An 11,567-nucleotide genomic window follows, 5' to 3' on the forward strand; every position below is an offset into this window, starting at 1 on the left:
GAACTGTTTACATCAAAATTTGGAAAGAAGAACGTGGAAACTCGAAGCTTTCAGAATTATATCATCAAGGAATTGATTAGATGTGAATCAGTGTCAGCTGATTTAGATGCGATGTCAGAATCGACTATTTTATAGATGATGTCAGCAGACGACGTCAATGGGCTATGCTTGAATGACGCCAAGAAGATGTGTCAGACCCTACAAATAGGAAAAATTAGGGTCCAAGTTATTATTAAGTTAGGAAATTTCTTTTATTTCAAAAATTGTAATGAGTCGTATTTGAGTAGGATTCATATTTAGATTCTGGGTATAAATATTAGACCCTGGTTATTATACAAAAGGACGAACACTCAATCAATACAATCTTTCCGGCTTTCACCATCACATTAGAAGTAGGAGTACTATAGATCTTGACGAGTTCTTCAGCAAACAAGCTGTATCGACTGATCGACCTCCAGCTTGCTTGTGAGTACCGTCACGACTTGTATTGTGCTTGTAAAGCTACATCAGCTGATTGATCTTTTATGAACAATAATATAAGTTAGTTATCGATCTGTATCGTAGTTTGTAAGGCTGCATCAGCTGATTGATCTCTTACAAATCATAATATAGATCAAAGTTATAGATCTTGTGTTAAATAACTTGTTGTTTAATACAATATCACTAGTTATCGAATCTGCTAAGATTAGTAAGATTTTTCTTGATGTTTTTGGTTGATTCACCAGTTATCGATTTTGTTATAATTAATGTTTTATTAATTGTAACAAATCACCTGATTGAGATAGAGATAGATCGGCATCATATCATCTTAATTGGTCGTCCTTCGATCTGGTCACGCTTTAAATCTTATAATTGATAGCTTAATTCCGCTAGATCGGCTGTTTTATCTCTATTCCAATCAAACATAGTATGCATCCAAAGACATGTTTAATCTTGAATAAACTCACTAGTTAATGAGATCTAATTTAATAATACTACCATAGCTGCATCGATCCGATCGAACCTCACCGGTAAGACTTTAGATTAGAAATTATCGATTAGTGGTCTTGTTCATGATCAAGATATGTACTATGTTTGTTTGCTATGATTGCATCAGTTATTTTAGCCGATTTGCCTATACTCTCACACATATAGCATGTTTTCATGAATCTGTCAACATATAGATAGTTTTGTAGATTCTTTGGCTTTAGTTTATTATCATTATCATAGCTGCATCGATCCGATCGAACCTCACTGTTGATAATAATATATTAGATTCAAACTATTTGTAGATTCATTTATTTTAGACAGTCGATTTGTTCGCATGTTATACTCTTTTCATCAAACTTATCGGCTCGACGCTTTATATCGATCATGTTTTATTTGGTCGATGATGCTTTCTGATATTCCATGAGCATCGGTTATTTTTATTCATATCATTATCATTTAATATTAGCCGATAATCCTTGATTTAAAGATCTTCATTTTATGGATACGCCAGATATCGACCATTTAGTCGATAGCCTTATTGAATCGGCTATCTAGCCATATATTTGGAACTGTCTGGTGCAACACCGACATGTTCTACCTTAAATTACTGATAAGATTTTTTCTCCTTATCAATTGCAGGTCAAATTGACTGACACGTCGTTGGGTTTTCAGAATCGGCTGGTTCTGTGTTAAAGTTAAGTAGATCTCTGGTCTCGTTGCACTCAGATCTTTTGGCTTGTTGTGTGTTGATCATATCGCCACATTTTTATGTCAACACACTTTTTAGCACGTCCGGTGGGACCACAATCATCATAGCAGTTCACATCAACAAGGATATTCTTATGGTACCTTATGAAGACTTACGTGATGGGGATAAATATGTCATTGGTAAGGCTATAGAGGAGTTTAAGAATAAGTGTTTGTTGTCATATACCAAAACACATGACAATAAAGTTGTTCAAAAATATCCACTACCGAGAGTTTTGATGCATGGACAGTCAGATGCAGACGAAGCTGATGATAGACATTTCTTTATATAAGCTGTCAATAAATATGTTCATGATGCAATGCTGAATCATAATACAACTTTCTTGAATACATTTCACAATACCATGAAGGAGGTGTTTTATGGATTTCCACTTGATCAGGTTGGATCGGCTTATTACAATATTCCGCATCCGTCGACTCAGGAGACTAATCAAGCTGGTACTAGCCATCAAGATACAGCACAAGCTAAGAGTGATGATGCCCAGGCAATTTAGAATTCATCTGAGCAAATTCAGAGTGCTACTATTAATCAAATACAATATAATCCAGGATCATCAGTGCAGCATGTGCAACAGCCGACAGGACAAGTTCAGAATTATATGGTTAATTTTGGTACATCAGACCAAATACCATCGTCGACTCAAAAAAATAGCACCATCGGTTCAAAGAATTCATAGAGATATAGATTCTAATATTTTCAATCAGAGATTTCAAACAGTAAATCAGCAAGGGGCTCGACAGATAGATATTCCACAAGGATACCATTATGGTTCAGATTATAATACCTTCAATATGATTCTAAATCTAGGATATCAAGGCACTCAGAATTTCAATCTATAAATGGGTCAGCAATTGCCAAGAAATTCAAACTCAAATGCTAATGAATTGTTGCTCAGAGTAACCAAAATGATGAAAAATTAGTTTGGTTTAAAACCAAAAGGACAGATCTTTTCGTACAGATGTCCATATCTAGAGTGGTATGATTTGGTGGCCCTTCCTACGAACTATAGGCTTCCATAATTTGCTAAGTTCACTGGTCAAGATAGCACAAGTATAATAGAACATGTCAGTCGATATCTTACTCAGTTGGGTGAAGCCTCTGTTGAAGAAGCGCATCAAGTTCGTTTCTTCTCTTTGTCCCTGTTAGGACTAGCTTTCACTTGGTTTTCATCACTAGCGGTTAATTCTATTGCCAATTGGAGTGAGCTTAAAAAGAAATTTTATACATATTTCTACACTGGGATAGGGGAAAGAAAGATCATAGATTTGACAACTACAAAGCAAAGAGCTAATGAACCGGGTGCTGAGTTCCTTCAGAGGTTCTGAGAAACAAGAAACTTATGCTTTTCATTGAATTTGACTGATGATCAGCTAGCTACGTTGGCCGTTCAAGAAATATTGCCAACATGGAGAGAAAAACTACTTGAGCAAGAATTTGACAATTTAGGTCAATTAGCTCAACGGGTGGCAGCACTTAATAGCCAATTCCAGAATATGCGCAGAGATACCCGATTCCAGAAGAATGCTGCAATCGCTGAAGCTTATAATCCATATTTAGTTGATGATGATGAAGAAGAAGAGGAAATTGCCGCAGTTGAATGGAATTGGGGTAAAAAGATAGTAATGGTTCTAAATTCTTGGAGAAAAGAAATTGAAGAAAGTTATGATTTTGATGTTACAATAACAGACAAACTTTTTGATTTCTTACTTGAGAAGGGACAGATTAAACTGCTTGCCAATCATGTTATATTATCTCCCGATCAGTTAAAGAATAAGAAGTTTTGCAAGTACCATAATACTACTTCTCATACTACTAACGACTGTAGGATTTTTTGGTAGCATATTCAGAGGGCTATTCAACAAGAAAAACTTAAATTTGATACAGCTCGGAAAATAAAAGTTGATGATAATCATTTCCCAAAGGATCAGAACATGGTTGATGCTAAGTTGTTCAAATGGAAAGCTAAAGTTTTGACATCAGCTAGGGCAAGAGAAACTGGAATAGTTGATCCGGAGATGCAAATATCGGCTGATGAATATAGAGAAATTAAAAGGCGTCGTGACCAACAAAAGAGCCGATATGACCAGGGAGAAACGTCGAGAGATGGTACGATGAGACCACGTGTTACATCTCAAATTCTATTGAATAAATGGCAATGGCAGAAGAAGAAAGATTATCAGCGCTGGTTAGAAGAGAATGAATATCAACGTCAACAAGAAGAAGAGATATAAAAGAGAACAAGCTGAGTCACATTGGAATTGCCTTTTCTTCAGACATTGTTGGAATGAAGGTTTGAGATTGTCTACTAGAAATAATTGCCCAGAATGTAGCAAACAATATTGGGAGTTTAGACAATCTCAAGTCAACCGTCGGTCTATCCATGATCGAATTGAATATCAACATAATGATGTGGATCGACCCTTAAAAATAGAAGCATTCATGGTCGGCTTGGAAAGCGAGTTGTTGATCAGAACTGAGCCGATTATGAAGAAGATGATGAAGAGTATGTTTGGCAAGAAGGACAGTGGTGTCCAGGAGATTAAACAAGAAGTCAGAAGAGAAGAGCACAACGCCTAAGGAGCTGAGAATTAGAATAGGCTCAGAAATCTGGTAGACCGCAAGTATGGCGTTGAAAGCTCTAGTTTGGTTTTGGTGAATTGATGAAACCCTAAGTGCTAATCTAGTTTATCAAGTGATCATGAGATAGGTAGCACACTCCAAGTGATGAAGCAAATGAAGATCATAGCATGATGATGATGATACCATGATGATGATCAAGTGCTTGGACTTGGAAAGAAGAAAGAGAAAAACAAAAAGCTCAAGGCAAAGGTATAAACCATATGAGCTATTTTGTTTTGGTCATCAAGACACTTAGAGAGTATGATCACATTTAGGATTGATAGCCGTACTGTTAAGAGGGGTGAAACTCGTATCGGAATACGGTTATCAAAGTGCCACTAGATGCTCTAACTCATTGCATATGCATTTAGGATCTAGTGGAGTGCTAACACCCTTGAAAATGTTTGTGAAAAATATGCTAACACATGTGCACAAGGTGATACACTTGGTGGTTGGCACATTTAAGCAAGGGTAAAGAAGTTAGAAGTGAAATGGAGTTGGTCGCAATGATGCTGGCGTCGGTCAACTAACCGGACGCTGGGTCGCTCTGCGACCAGACGCTGAAGGGCTGTGTCCGGTCGTGTTGTCGGTCAGCACAGTGATTAGGGTTAAGCACCGGACGCTGGGCTGTGTCCGGTCAAGCGTGATCGGACACGTCCGGTCGGCAAAAACATGTTTTGGACTCTTACTGTAAACGACCGGACGCTGAGGGCTTTATATGTGAAAGGTTTTGTCGATGGGAAACCGATGAGTAAAATGTTGTTTGATGGAGGTGCCTCTGTTAATCTGATGTCTTATACTACTTTTCACAAGCTTGGTAAAGGACCAAAAGATCTGATTAAGATTGACATGATGCTTAAGGATTTTGAGGGTAATGCGTCCAAGACTAGGGGACAATAAATGTTGAATTGACAATTGAAAGCAAGACTTTGCTCACTATATTCTTTGTCATTGATGGAAAGGGTTCATACAGTTTACTCCTTAATCGTGATTGGATTCATGCCAATTGTTGTGTAACATCGACTATGCATCAATACTTGATTTAGTGGCATAGAGACAATATTTAGCTAGTTCATGCTGATGATTCTGTGAGTATAGCAATAGCTGATCCAATGTATTTGGAACTAGAAGATTTTGAGTGTTTTTTTGGCAAGCGATGGGAAGGATGCTTCATTAGAATCAATGATGAAGGCCAACAGCCGATCCTAGCAGTCGGCTCTGAAAGTTTGTTTTAATGGATAATCCAATAGATAGTACAGATGGTAAACTAGGACACGGTTTTACGTTGGTCGATGAGTTAGAAGAAATAGATATTGGTCCTAGAGATAGGCCTAGGCCGACATATGTAAGTGCTAAATTGGATCCTGAGTATAAACAAGAATTGATAGATTTGTTAAAGAAATTTAAAGATTGTTTTGCTTGGGAATATTATGAAATGCCTTGTTTAGATCGATCAATTATTGAACATCGGTTGCCAATCAAACATAGATATCAGTCATTTAAACAAGCTTCAAGGAGATCTAATCTAAATGTTCTTGATAATATTAAGAAGGAGACTGAAAGACTACTAGAAGCAAAATTTATCTAACCTTACCGATATGCAGAGTGGATATCGAGTGTAGTTCCTGTGTATAAGAAAAATAGGAAGTTGAGAGTCTGTATTGATTTCAGAAATTTGAACAAGGCTACACTAATGGATGGTTATCCGATGCCAATAGCCGATATGTAGGTAGATGCAGCATCCGTGCACAAAGTAATTAGTTTTATAGATAGTAATACAGGTTATATTCAAATTTTTATGGCTGAAGAAGATATAGCAAAAACAACATTTAGGTGCCTCGGCGCAATCGGCTTATTTGAATGGGTTGTGATGCTTTTGGATTGAAGAATGCTGGTGCAACTTATCAGAGGGCGATGAATTATATTTTTCATAAGTTCATCGGCAAGTTTGTTGAAATCTATATTGATGATGTGGTGGTGAAATCCAAAGGGTACAAAGAATATCTAGCTGATCTACGGAAGACTTTGGAGTGCACAAGAATATATGGTTTAAAGATGAATCCTAATAAGTGTGCCTTTGGAGTGTCAGCTGGATAATTTTTGGGTTTTATAGTCCACGAGAAAGGAATTGAGATTGATAAGAAAAGTATGAAAGCAATTGATGAGACAGTACCTTTAACTAATAAAATAGAATTATAATCTCTGTTTGGTAAGATTAATTTTATTAGAAGGCTTATTTCAAATATGTCACAAAGGGTTCTGTCGTTTTCTCCTTTGTTGAAGTTGAAAAATGATAAAAAATTTAAATGGGGTGACGTACAACAAAAAGTGTTTGAGGAGATAAAAGAATATATGAAATCTCCACCTGTGCTGGTTCCTACTCAGTAAGGTAAGTCTTTTAAGTTGTACGTGTCGACTGATAGCGATACGATTGGATCGGCCTTGATGCAAGAGTTTGAAGAAAAGGAACGGATTGTTTTCTATTTAAGTAGAAGACTTTTGGATCCAGAAACAAGATATTCTCCTATTGAAAAGTTATTCTTATGATTATATTTCTCCTACACTAAATTACGACATTATTTATTATCAGCTGAGTGTACAGTTGTGTCTAAAGCCGATGTGATCAAACACATGTTGTCAATGCCAATATTAAATGGGAGAATGGGAAAGTGGATTCTTGCATTATCAGAATTTGACTTGAGGTATGAATCGACTAAAGCAGTCAAAGGGCAAGTGATCATCGTGCTATGTAGAACCTATGCCTTGGATATTGTTCTTTGATGGATCATCATACAAGCAATGTGGTGGCATTGGTATTGTTATTATTTCACCACGGGGGCAAGTTTTGAGTTTGCCTTTCAAACCAAACCAATGACCACCAACAATCAAGTAGAATATGAAGCTATTCTTAAGGGACTTCAACTTCTTCAGGAAGTAAAGACCAAGTCAATTGAAATATTTGGAGATTCACAGCTAGTTATTAATCAGTTGATTGGCCTGTATGAATGTAAAGATGATAGTCTAAAGGGATACCATGATGACCGTCGAAAGCTACTTGAGGAGTTTCCCCTTACTTCTCTTCAGCATATTTCAAGAGCACATAATCAAGAGGCCAATCGGTTAGCTCAGAATGCGTCAGGCTATCGAGTGTTCCAAGAAATCTAAAGTAGTGAGACCTTGGCTAATGATTGAAGAGTTGAAATGGCCGACTACCTCAAGAATCCATCACAGAAGGTTACCAAAAAATTAAGATATAAATCGACTAAGTATGTTTTGTTAGATGATCAGTTGTATTACAAAACAGTCGATGGAGTTTTGCTTAAATGTTTAATTCAAGAAGAAGCAAGAGTATTCATGGGAGAAGTACATGAAGGAATATGCGGAGCTCATCAATCAACTTATAAAATGAAATGGGTTATTCGTAGGTCTAGATATTTCTAGCCAATAATATTATAAGATTGTTTTGAATATTACAAGGAGTGTCAGGATTGTCAGTGTTTTGGTAATGTTCAGAAATTGCCTGCATCAGCTATGAACCTGGCCATTTCGAGGCTGGGGAATAGATTTAATTGGCTAGATTTTTTCACCTTCAAGTAGAGGGCACAAGTTTATATTGGTAGCAACAGATTATTTTACCAAGTGGGTTGAGGTAATTCCTTTGAGAACAGTAACTTCAAAGAATATGGTTAATTTTGTCAGGGAGCATATTGTTTATCGTTTTGGGATTCCTCAAACCATTACTACTGATTAAGGGATAATGTTCACATCAGAAGAATTCAAAGATTTTACTGCCAGTATGGAAATTAAATTACTAAATTCTTCTCCTTATTATGCTCAAGCTAATGGTCAGGCAGAGGCATCTAATCAAATTTTGATTAAGTTGATTAAGAAGAAAATTGAAGAGCAACCAAGGAAGTGGAACCTGACACTTAATGAAGCATTATGGGCATATAGGATGGCTTGCCACGGATCGATTAAATCATCACCTTATGAGTTAGTATATGGGCATAATGTAGTTCTTCCTTGGGAGATTCAGACTGGATCAAGACGTGTTACATTGCAAAATGATTTGACAGTCGAAGTCTATAAAAACCTTATGATGGATGATTTGGAGGACTTAAGTTGTCATCGGCTGCACGCTCTTAAAAATATCGAGGCCAATAAATTAAGGGTTGCAAGGCATTATAATAAAAAGGTCAAGAACAAATAGTTTTGTGAAGGAGAGTTAGTTCATAAAGTAAGATTGTCGGTTGGGTCTAAAGACAAAATGTTTGGCAAATGGTCGCCTAGTTGGGAAGGTCTTTATCGGATTAAACATTGTGCACCTAGCAATGCTTATATTTTAGAAATGTTAGAAGGGGAAGAGGAGTTTGATAGAGCAATCAATGGAAAATTTCTAAAGAAGTATTATCCTAGCGTTTGGATTAATACTTGATAGCCGATTTATTTAGTCATCGGCTCTAATAGCCTGTACTAGGAGGGTATCGCCTTTAGTTCAAAAAAATTAAATCGAAGGGGTAAAAGCCGATACGATATGTATCGCCTATAGAGCAAAAACAAATACAAGGACAATCATGATTCATATTATGGTAGTTTCATAGATGAATTCATAAGGAAAAGACAAAAACTTTATACATTCATCGTTTGCTCCTAGTACAAACTAATCGAACACCTTGTTCACAACATCTTGGGCTGGTGTGATATCCACAATGGCCACCGTATCATCGTTGAAATCCTCAATCAGCTCCTTGTGCATGTTAGGATCATCGGCCATTGGGAAGCCCAGCTCCATGGTGCGGAGGTCGTGCCCAGTCTGGACTTGCGCCGTGGCCAGAGCCATCGTTGCGCCATGAGGAATGCCATGGAGAGCAATCTCCTGGGCGTGTGTTGGGATGTCGTGTAGATGGTTGATGAGCAGAGGGTCCCGGGTGTTGACGACCGCCGTAGCTACGTCCGCCGTAGCTACGTTCGCTGCTAGTTGGAGGTTTTCCAACTGTACCATCAAGGTTAGCAATCAAAGAGGCAAGAAGATTGTCAAGAAAGGGGTGGTGAAGATAGGAATGAGGGTTTTCTTGAAACTAGGCTTACCCGCCACCATGGCATCGAACTCAGCCAACTCAGCCAACTCTAACCGTTTTCCTGAGTTGCCTCAGAATAACTGTCCTTGGCAGCCCTCCACTCCTAGAGGAAGCACCGGGCGTCGTTGCCGGTGTATGAGTCAGAGGAGTTCGACGGCGAGTCCGGCATGGGGGCGAGGGTAGGTGTAGCATTGGAGGGCCATCGGCCTTGGGAGGAAAAGGTTGAAGTCTGTCATTTAGGATAAACATATAAACAAGTTAGAAGACGATTCGTTGTCATGAATAGAAGGCGTTTGATCTTACCTCATGCGGCGGAGGTGCTGGCTCATCGGCATGTTCTCCTCCGGGACCTCCTCCGCTGCGCGCTTGTTGCGGTTGTCTTCACCAGCCATGGGTTTCGGTTTGGATCTTGAGAGGGGAAGAAGAAACCGCTATAGGGTTCTTGAAGGTAGAAAGATGCGAGAGAATAAGAAACAGTTTCAGATACAAATGTGTTTGAGGCCGAAGCCCTTGACTAGTATTTATAGCCATGAAGGCGAGATGGCAGATATCTTGGAATGTGTGAGAGCAACCCCAATTAATAGAAGGGGAAGCGTCGCTTCGCTAATAATGAGGGGAACGGGGCGTTGATGACTGAGAAGTAATATGAAGGGTTTTTGCAACAAGGGTCGTTTTCAGATTCAATTAATTCAGAGTAAAGTTAGAATCGAGAATCGACTAATTTAAATCGGCTACTCTAGCCGAACCAAGAAGTACAATAGACCAACAGGAAGAGTAGAATAGACCAATAGGTTTACTCAAAATATATACTACAGATGCTAGAACATAAATTACAAGTTAAGAGCATCATGAATTGCTCCTAGTGCTTTCAGCCGAATAGCATCAACTTCTACAATTTATTGTTTGTCTTCTTCGGTTGATCCAGGAATGGTCTCATGACTACTGCAAATAGCTTTGTCTTCCTTAAGCTTGGTCAACATCTCCTGTTTCTTCTGTTTGATGGCATTGGGGATCTGAGTCAAGTTAGATTCATGATGGTCAATGGCGGCTTTCACACTTTCCAGTTCTTGTTCAAGCTCAGCACGCCTAATTCTCAGCTGAGTCAGTTCTAGTTAAATTTTGAAAGAAGGATTCTTCAGATTGTCGATCAATTGTGCTAATTCTTTGGCTTCCTGCTTGTTAGAGTTCTTCTTAGCCATCAAAGCTTCACGATCAGTCAAGTTTCTTTGAGCCTTTTTCACCTTGGGAGCTTGATCTTCGATGTTGGATAGAGGTATCAAGGCTTCAGCAAGATTTGGGGGCAGACCATCCTTAATGGCTATGAAGATTCTTCTCATTGGACCTGCATCCTGGACTAAATTGGCTATGTTTCTCTCGAGCATTGGCAGCATGTCTTTTAGCCGATTTTTGGTTTCATTTGATAAGATTTCTTTAGAGGAAATGGCTGATGAGCTTATCTCATTTTCATCTATATATTCCTCAAAGTCGAAAGAATAGCTCAAAGCTGGAGAGTTAAGTGCCTATATGTGAACAGAAGGAGTCTTATTAGACAATGAGATGGATGGTGAGAGGGAGACAGTACCTTTTCTAAAAGAGATCCTAGCTGAGGAGAAGAAACAACCGATGATGTGTCGACATCCTTTTCAACATCCGATTGAATCGGTTCTGAGCTTTCGATGCTAGTGTATGCAGGCATCAAGAAGTTTTTAGTTCATAATTGCTATAAAAGGATAAAATAAGCATATAAATTTCTTACCATAGATTGTTTGCTGAGCTGGAGAATCGACTGTTTGAGTATCAGTGTCAATAGGGTCCTCTTCAACTGGAAGAGCGTCCCTGCCTCTGCGATAGGTCCCACGTTGGGTGTCTATCTCCCAGCGCTCCCATTTGTTGTCCCCACTCATGGACACGCATCGGAGCAAGCATGCCTGACTAGTTGCTCGCCGCGCCCTGCCCCCTGCTGTTGCTTGCTCGTGCCCCGCTACTGCTCGTCTATGCCCTGCTACTCACCCACGCCATGCTATGCATCTGGGTTTGCTCACCCTGCCGTGCCCCCGTGCTCGCCCCCCCTATGAGGACCGCCTACCCCTCATGAAATACTTGCAACATCGAGGACTTGCTGCAACATATGT

The sequence above is a fragment of the Miscanthus floridulus genome, chromosome 1 (genome assembly GCF_019320115.1).
Source record: "Miscanthus floridulus cultivar M001 chromosome 1, ASM1932011v1, whole genome shotgun sequence".
Classification (NCBI taxonomy): Eukaryota; Viridiplantae; Streptophyta; class Magnoliopsida; order Poales; family Poaceae; genus Miscanthus; species Miscanthus floridulus.